Below are 10160 nucleotides of genomic sequence, written 5' to 3' on the forward strand. Positions count from 1 at the left end.
TTTGCCTGGTCAATATTCCCCAGATATCTGTAGGGCTTATTGTATAATTTCTTACAATCTACTTAAATAGCACCTGGTCAGAAAGATTTTCTGAACCAAGATCTCTTCCATCACTCTCTATTCCTTTACTTAGGTTTATTTTTTTTTCTTAGCTCATACTACAGCTTGGTATTTTATATGTTGTTGTTGTTGTTGTGAAGTGCCGTTGAGTTGGTTCTGACCCATAGCGACCCTGTATAGGGTTTCTGAGGAGCAGCTGGTGAGCTTGAACCACCAACCTTGTAGTTCAAACGGCATTGCAGTCTGGTGCATTAATATACCCATTGTTTATTTAGATGTTCATCATGGCTAATTGTAATGCAAACTTCTTGAGAAGAGGGACTTGTTGGGGTCACAATTTGTGCCACCTGAAAAGCTCTCAGACCTGCTCTACCACTTTTTGAGGTCAGGGAGAAATTTTTGGGGCTGCTGGCAAAAGTTGCTAATTAGAAACAACCAAACACTTCCAAACAAAGAGTTTGATTTCACTCAATTTCATCATAGAATGTGGCTAAGGAATGTGTCCAATTACTTGGCTGAAGACTTCTGACAAGGCTCCGGCTCAGGATGGTAAACTGGAGACATTGATTTTTTCCCATTTTTCCCTCAGAAATCTTGGCAGACATGACTGGTCAATCATGGACTCCAAAGTTTTCATGATTCAACAGACGTTTTCTATGGATTGAGTGAGTTTGCATGTGCTCGTATTTATGCTCATTTGCCTTTCCCAGTTTGTTGTTATTATGTGCTGTCAAGTCGGTTTTGACTCATAGTGACCCTGTATAGGGTTTCCAAGGAGCTGCTGGTGAGTTTGAACCATTGACCTTGCAGTTCAAATCCACCATAGGAATGGTTTTATAAGTTTTTGTAAATTCTGAAACTTTAGTATATAATTTATTTGAAACATCTGGTCTGGATCCAAATGAGAACTAACCTGAATCCATGCTCTAACCTTAACATTGTCAAGAGAGCTAAAATGGGTTGTATTAAGGAGCAATGACAGTTCTCGAACCCCAAAACTGACCCCTACTGAGATAGATAGGATTCCCCAGAGGCTACTCAGAGCAGCTTGGATCCCCTCTATTATTCTCAATCTTCGAAAATTCCAAGTCCAGCAAAGACTTCATGTCTTTTCTCTGTGGTACAGCATTTTCTACCAGACGTTATGTAGAACAGTACTTTCCACTGAGTTCTGAACACCCACTACTTTCTCCTTGTCATCTCCTCTTGCATTTTTCAGTCACTTCCCCGACACAACATGCCCCAAACCAAACTCATGCTTTTTTCCCTCTAAACAAGGGTCCCCTCTCCCTGAGTCTCCATCTCAAAGCATAGTGTCCTGGAGTATCCATGCCAGATGGATACTGGAGGAGAGGAGACTCTTGTTGCACAAGCCAGAGACCCAGGAGTCAAGCTTGTTCTAACTATGCTGTTGAATCCAGCATCAATGCCTGTTGACTTTATCTGGTTCTTTACAATCTGAATTAACATGGTAGACGTTCTAAGAAGTCCTGTAGTAAAGAAACCCTTTCCACTTTGTTAATTCAGGGTTTTCTCATCATAGCTGTTCAAGGAACACTTGACCCTAGGCCCACATCTCCCAAGATTGCTGTGCCACAGAATATTTGTTGGGAAAGGACACCCTGCCTTCTCTCTGAGGGTGCTGGTAACATTTCAACTGTCTCCAGTGGGAAATTCTCCCAGGGCTCCGACAGAGTGGGCATGGGCTCCTTCATCTTGTTTGTGCCATGCCATATCACAAGATTCAGAGGGGAGACCTTCTTCTGGGGTGAGGAGGACTAGTAGAAGCCTCTATCAAAACAACTGCAAGAAGACACCGCAGGGCCACTTCACTGATGATGTCCAGTGTGTGTCACCTGGCCCTGACAAGCCTCCTTTTCCTGTCTTCACTTCCCTTCCCTGGTAAGAGGAAGGAAATTGATCCCATCCATTTTGTCAGTTAGAGCCCATGGGGCATATTCCTGGGCCCCTTTCCATGAAGAACCTCAACAAGTAAACTCAAGTGTTTGGGAACTCTTTATTGTTTTTAATGAACAGTCTTTGGGTTGTGGCACGAAGAAACTCTCTCTGGGTTCAGAGAGTGGCAGGGAGGTCTGTACACTTTTCTGGGGCAGTACAAATAGTAACCTGTAGCCAAATAATGCAGGCCTTCTATACTGGGTTTTGTACTTGCTTAGGTGAGCTCCTTAGGTGCATACAAGTCATTTTTTTCTTTTCCTTCCTGCTTACATGTTTGTTTCCTCTCAGGGGTACATTTAATAAGACCCACTCAAGTCCCCAGGCCAGGGATGTACCCCTGTTACCGCCACATACACTGTGCCTTTAGCTTTGTGAGCATCATTGCTCCAATATCTAAAGCTCTTGGAGATTTCTAACTGGCATATTCTTTTAGGTTTCTATTTATGTATGTGCACATTGACTCAGTCAATTTTTTTTTATTATTATTGTGCTAGACACTATTTTAGGTGCTGGAGATACAGTGGTGAAGAAAATCATCACAATTCCTGCTTACAGAGCAAACAGGAAGCTAGACAACACACATGTGGGGCTTCAAAAAGTTCATGTAAACATGCCATTATTTTTAAATTCCACTTTTCCACAAATGTTTGGAACCCTCTTGTGTGTATATATATATATTTAAAAGCCTACAATAATCAGAGAGTGACATGTGTTCTGAGGAATAATGAAGCAGGAGCTAAAGGGTGTTGAAGGGTATCTGGCTCTTCTTAACAGGGTGGTCATCTAGCAAAGCTATGTGGGTTTGCTGGCTGGAATGGAGGAGGTGGGATAAGGCCGTGACTTCATGAGGGACTAGAGTACTTGTATAGCCCAGAAAGAGGGCAGGTGCTGTGGCAATGGAGCCACCAAAGTCTTAGATTTGACTTTGAATGTTTAGCTGGCATCAGTAGTGACACATTCTATCTCTTTTGTAAATATGGACAAATGTGAGACACTTCTGTGTTTCTACAGAAAGAATCAATTGCTTAAAAAAATTCCTTGTCTTAGTAGATAAACTTAAATTGTTGCCTGTGCTCAAACATGTATATGTGCTCTTTAAATATGTATTTCATCTTTAAATTTAAATATAGAAAGCACTCCTTGGAGACAGACTTTTTCTCATTTTAGTTATAAGTTGGCTTTCAGAGAGACACAGAAATGAATAAATGAATGAATGTTCTCACCACATCTACTTCCAAATAGGATTTGAGACTGCAATACAGACTTCCTCCCATGTTTTTATGGCTCCAAGACAATCTTTCATTTAACTGAGCTGCCCCCAAATCTGTTGCTGCTTTCCAATAAAGGCATCCCCAGATCATGGGCAAAATGGTGCATTCTGGGAAGAGACTGCCTGGAGGCACTCTGGAGACCCCCAGTGGCCCCTGTGTGCAGAAACAATGAGGTGGTCAGGTAGGAGGGATATTTTGCAGATTTTTTGAAGTGCTAATGGATTTGCCTGCTGTGGTGCTGTGGGATAAAGCACTGGACTACAAGGTCAGTTTGAATCACAAGGTCAGCAACTCTAACTCACTAACTGCTCCTTGGAAACTCTATAAAGGGTCACATGAGTCAGAACCAATTTGAGGGCACTTCACACCAATACCAATAATAACAACAGTGGATATGAGGAGTCCTGGTGTGGCGCTGTAGGGTAAGCACTGGACTCGAATTCTGCTCTCATTAAAACTATAAGCTCTTTAAGTTCCAGTTATTTAAAAAACGAACACTTAAAATGGGCATAACAGCATTGTAAGTCTGTAGTGCATTTATATAAATGAAATGATGCTCAACAGATGAAAACTTTTTTCTTATGAGCTCTTTATGACTCTCAAAGTTCCCTTTTGTCCTATTCATAAAAAACCCATTGTCATGGATTCAATACCCACTCAGAACGACCCCACAGGACACAAAAGAACTGCCTCATAGGATTTCCAAGGCCATGCTGTGTGAAAAAAGCACTGGACCACAAGGTCTGTTTGAACTGCAGTTCAAACTCACCAGCTCTTCCTCAGAACCCTATACAGGGCAGCTATGAGTTGGAACGGACTCACCAGCATTTAGTAGCAACTTACTAAAAGCATTTTTTACAGAAGCAGACTGCCACATCTTTCTCCTGCAGAGTGTTTGGTGGACTTGAACCACCAACCTTTCAGTTAGCAGTCAAGCTTTAAACCACTGTGCCACTATGAATCAGGTGAACCACGTGAGTGCAGATTCACACAGTAAGGGCAGCCCAGCCCCAGATGGGGGTGCATCCCCCAGGGTCACATACAAAGGAGGAGCTGATGTGAAATTTCCTGTCAAATAACAAAACTTTTCACTGGTTTGCTAGGATTATTTCTGTATGGAAAAATTCTAATTATGCTTTTTAAAAAAATACTAAAAATAAAGGTTCAAGCTGCCAAAAGAAAAAAAAAAAAGCTGTTCATGTTGTTGTTGTTAAGTGCCATTGAGTTGGTTCTGACCCTACTGACCCTGTATAGGGTTTCCAAGGAGCAGCTGGTGAATTTGAACCACCGACCTTGTGGTTCAAACTGACTTTGTTCATGCTAGAGGCTAAATGATCTGCCATCCTATGACTCTCAGCCAGGGCTTGCTGAGATGACTGGGTGATCTAATTGATGTACATGTTTAGCATGCTGCCAGTCACATTTACACTCTGTAAATGGTTACAGTTGCTGTGATGATCCCTACATTTCTTGTTCAAAACTTTCTCAACCCCATGTGACTAACATAAAACAGCCGCTTCATAATCAGCACCGCTCTGATTTTTCATAGCAAAAAGCTGAAGAACTGTGTGAGCTGCCTTTGAGGATTAAGCATATGTCTGCAGCAATCTGTTTTCATTCTGAGGAGCGCAAGCTAAACATCAGCCTCTTCACTCCTCACTCGTACTTTAACCCTGAGTCAACCCATCAAGACCCTCCACTGAGAAGAACAAATTATAATGATCTTTATACAAGGCAGTTTGAACTTGCCTTCTTATTGCTTATAAACTAACTTGTAACTCAAACTGCTGAGAAATCTCTGCATGTCAGATATTTTTCTCCTAATTGATAAGAAAGTACTCAAAAATAGAACTGTCATCTGACAAATCCTGGAACTAATTGCCTTACACATAGCAGGCTGCTAAATGTGACTGGCATTCTCCCCTCACTCAGTGGTTCCCAAGGAAACATGGTTAATACATTCATAACGAACATGTGCCTTGTGGATCCCAGTTCACTGCAGTAGGCATATAGCATGGGGGGAAATGCTGAGAATGTCGTTTCAAGTTTTTTTCCCCTCCTGGGTAAAGTGCAAAAATTTCAACCAAAGATTTAACAATTGTTCAGCCAACCATAAAAAATTAATCAACATCAATACTTGCCTTGAATTTATAAATGTCTGCCTGGGTGTCCTACTGGTATCAAAAACACTGAAGCGTTCAAAAATCCCAAATCACACATTTTTACTAGTACTTAACCATTTAGTCATGAGTGGTTCGATTTTCCTTTGGTACATTTTGTTAATTTTCTATCTTTTATTAATTTATTAATTTTCCATGCATACTTGTCACTTTATTAAAAATATGAAATATTTCAACTTGCTGAAAGTACAGAGATGGTTAAAATGAGCATTCTCATGGACATTGTCCAAACCTTGTTTTGCTTTTATAATCAGAAACAATAGTAACAACAACAACGACAATCTCTAAATTTCTATTCCCCCCCCCCAACCAGTCCTTCTTGACTTCTAATTTCTGACAATAGCAATCATTTCAATAACTTCAGGCAACCAACATGAAAACCTTGGAGTGGTGATGAAGCGCTACTTATTTTTTAACCCACCAATAAAATTGCTGTTACTTTAAAATTTTTTGCAACTTTGTTTTTTTTTTCATTTTCATTGTCATTTCAACAGCCTCAATCACTATTCCTCCCACCCCATTCTAATCCTTTCCAGGACAACAGTTCTCCCCCCACATACCTCTGAGAACTCTGAAGCTATCATTCCACTGTCTTCTTGCTTTACTGTAGCGTGAGAAATCAGCTGTCAGTTTAATTGCAATTCCTTTGTGTGTAATCTGGTCCCCCCCTCCAGGTGGTTTTAAGGTCTTTTGTCTTTGGTACCTGTGATAATTAAGGTTATGTGTCAACTTGGATGGGACAGGATTATCAGTGGTTGGCAGTTGAGCTGTGGTTATCCACTATGATGAGATCTAGTAAGTTGCAATCAACTCTATGATGAGATCTGCTGTAAGCAGCCAGTCAATTGAAGGAAAATTTTCTTGAGAGTGTGGCCTGCTTCCAATATATTGGACATTTGGGCAAGGATTACTTGCTCTCTGCTGGGTCTGGATCTTGCATCTGGCTTGTCCTCCAGCCTCTGGTTCTTTGGATTTGAGCCAGTGGCCTGCTCTGTTACCTACTGATCCTGGGAGTTGTCAATAGCCTGCCTTCTTACTTTCAGGACCTGCCTGACTGCCTGTCTACCATCAAACCTGCAGATTGTGGTTCATCAGCAATGCAGCTACTTGAGCCAGAAGCCTCCAGCCTGATAACTAACCCTCAGACTTGGGACTCACCACCTCTACAACTGTGAGAGCCATTCCTTGACATAAACCTTTCTTTATATATACATATATAAGTTCACTGGTTTTGCTTCTCTAGAGAATCCAGCCTAAAACAATACCTTGCAATTTCTATATGTTATGCTCAACTGCAGATGCTCTGCTTTTAACTTTTTAAGTGTAATTGCTACTAATCATTTTTTTTTTTAAATTTGCTTATATATGTTATTAAGTTCTGTTGCGTCAGTTCCGATTCATAGCAACCTTGTATAGGGTTTCTGAGGAGCAGTTGGTGGATTTGAGCTGCCGACCTTGTAGACTCAGTGCTGATCCCACAGTGCCTCACCAGGAGTGTGAAAGTTTGCATTTCGCATTTTGGTAAAAGTTTACACAGTAGATTTGATTACCATTTAACAATTTTACACAAGTTGCTCAGTGACATTGATTACATTCTTTTAATACATGAAGAATATATTTTCTTTCTTTTCATTGTTTCTGTTCTGTTTGTCCTGGTAAATGGCTCTTAAAGTCCTGGTGTGGCACTGTAGGATAAGCACTGGGTTGTTAGCCATAGATTGGTGGTTCAAACCCACCAGGCACTCCTTGGAAACCTTTAGGGTTGTTGTGGGTCAAAACTGACTGGATGGCATATAACAAAAATAACATTTGACATTAGTTAGGCTTTCAGACACTGAGGAAGTGAATATTTTCCACCATTTTTGGAAATACTTAGTCATTATGTCATCACGTTTTTTGTCTCTCAGTCTATTTCTTCCTTTGGCCACTCTGGTTCAACATTTGAGAGAAATTTTTACTTTATTTTCTGTGTCTCCTAGCTTTTATTTTTTACTTCATCATTTTTTAGTTGTGCATTCTGGGTGATTTCTTCAGGATTTTCTTCCAGTCTACAAAGTCTATGTGGTGCTGTGGGCTAATGTGCTGGGATGCAAAGTCAGTTTGAACCACAATGTCTGTGGTTCAAGCTCACCAGCCGCTCTTTGGAAACCCTATGCAGGGTCGCTATGGGTCGGAACTGATTTGATGGCACTTAACAAAAACAACAGCATTTTGCTATTTAATATGCTTATGGGTATCAAAGATAACATTTCCATTTCTGGAAGCTCCATTGTGTTCTTATTAAAAATCTCCCAGCACTTGCACAATGCCTGGGACTGAGGCCAAGAAGGCTGGAAAGGAAGGAAGAGAAGGAGAGAAATCAAAGGTGAGTCTAGTACTTGTCTTATATTGATAGGAAGGTTATTTGAATCTACAGTTTTGCTATAAATAATTTAACTAGGTGGATAGAACCTTTTTAAATATTCAAGCATAAAAGGGGTAAGCATAAAAGGTCAAAATTGTTGGAAAAAAACCCACACAGACAAAATTTGAAACTGGGAGAGGTAAAGGGACTAGGGAGTCCCTTTTGCCCTGAAAGCATTTGCTTAAGGGAAATTCTGAACTTTCTTTCTTTAATTAATTTTTTATTGTGGATTAGAGTCCTGGTGTGGCCCTATAGGATAAGCACTGGACCCTGGATTGCAAGGTTGGTTTGAACCACAAGGTTGGTAGTTCAAATTCACCAGTCGGCTCCTCAGAAACCAAATACAGGGTTGCTATGAGTCAGAAACAACTCGATGGCATTTAACAACAACAACACTGTGGACTGAGTGAAGTTTTATATTCAACAAATCATGTTATTGGTTCCGATTCATAGCAACACTGTAAAGGGTATCCGAGGCTATAAATCTTTGCAAGAGCAGAAAGCCTCATCTTTCTCCTGGAAACAAATCATATACTTGGTTTCATCTCAATGATTGCAATCGCTTCAATGAATTACTTCCTCCCTTTGAGTTTTGTTTCCATTTTACATTTTTCCCCTTTTGATCCTGAGTGGTTGGCCATTCCCTGGTGAACATACCTTACTAATCTTATTATCCCCTGTGTACTATCTACTGCTTGGCTAAAAAGTGAGCCATGAAGGTGAGTTAAGTTCCAGACCTGAAAGGTGACCAAGGCCATGGTCTCAGGTTCCTCCAGCCTCTTTATGACCACTGAGCCTGGTCTTTTCTATAATTTTGATTTTTATTTCACATTTTCTCTCACTCTGTCCAATACTGTCGAATCCCTTACAGAACAGTTGATAGTGGTAGCTGGGTACCATCTAGTTCTTCCATTCTCAGGATTGTGAAGGCTGATTGAACTATTATTTTGACAGCCTCAGAGGGCAGGAGGGACACAGCCTCCAGAATCAGATAGAACAGGTGTGGAATTCTAGCCTTTCCACTTACCATATGTGAGACTTTGGGCAAGTCATGAAAGCTCTTTCTGCTTCAGTTTTTAAGATGTAACTATTAGTAAAAACCCACTTTATCTCATGTCCACATAGTAGCTGTTCATGAAATGTGAGTGCTACAAGTCTCTCTGTTCAAATGTTACTATAGTAGAGGGTCCTACCAAAGCCAACCCATTCTGTTACCATCAAGTCAATACAACTTATGGCGAGTCCAAGTGTTACAGAGTAGAACTGCTTCATAGGATTTTATTGACTGTTATCATAATGGAAGGAGATCACCAAGCCTTCTGCAGTACCATTGGGTGGGTTTGAACTGCTAACCTTTGAGTAGTTGCAAATTGTTGGCAATACCTAGGAACTTCAGAGAGTCTTCCATTCCTCCATTGAAGAAATGATTATTCCTCATTTCCTGCAATGGCTACTTTCTGATGCTTGCCCTGCTTGATTTTTCTTCTAGTCCTTACCACCACCTCCATTAGTCAATTCTTCTTGCAGTAATGCTTTGTAATGAATCCACTCCTCAAACAGTCAGGAGCCTTTATTGTCATGCTCATGGGAGCAGATTTTATTGGAGTGGATGATCCAGGCTGGGCTCAGTTGAGCAATTCTGCCTCTGGCTTCATATCTGTGAGGTGTGTCTCCAGGTTGTGGGTTGGGTTCAAGGCAGCTCTGCTCATTATTATGGGACAAGTGACAACTCAGAACATGTTCTCACAACAATGGCAGAAGTACACAATACAGACCAAATCACACACACACATTTCAAGTCGGTGTTCAAATCATGTCTACTAATATTCCATTGGCAAAACAAGTCACAGGGCCAAGTTCAGACTCAACAGACAGGGAAATGTACTCTACCACTTTGGCACGAGAGAGGACATGGAAGGGACTGAGCTGTCACATGGCAAAGTATAGATGCAGAAATTCTACAGTAGAGTATGAGGAATTTGCGAATCATCATATCCCCTGACATATTCTTATTTACTGCATGTTTCCTACCACTGTAGTGTAACCTCTATGAAGGCAGAAACATTAGTTGTTTTATACACCATCCATTCTCAGGTCCTAAAACAGTGCCTGGCACATGGCCCACAGCAAGTATCTGCTGACCGAATGCTAAATGAATGAATGAACAAATAAATAACGTAAAAGTCATAGTCAAACACCTATTGTTGCTAAACCCTTCTACCAACTTCTTCAATCTGAAATTGATTAAACATGCAATCAAGATGTATTGATCATTACTGGTGATTG

Source organism: Chrysochloris asiatica, unplaced genomic scaffold, assembly GCF_000296735.1.
Source record: "Chrysochloris asiatica unplaced genomic scaffold, ChrAsi1.0 scaffold00197, whole genome shotgun sequence".
Lineage (NCBI taxonomy): Eukaryota > Metazoa > Chordata > Mammalia > Afrosoricida > Chrysochloridae > Chrysochloris > Chrysochloris asiatica.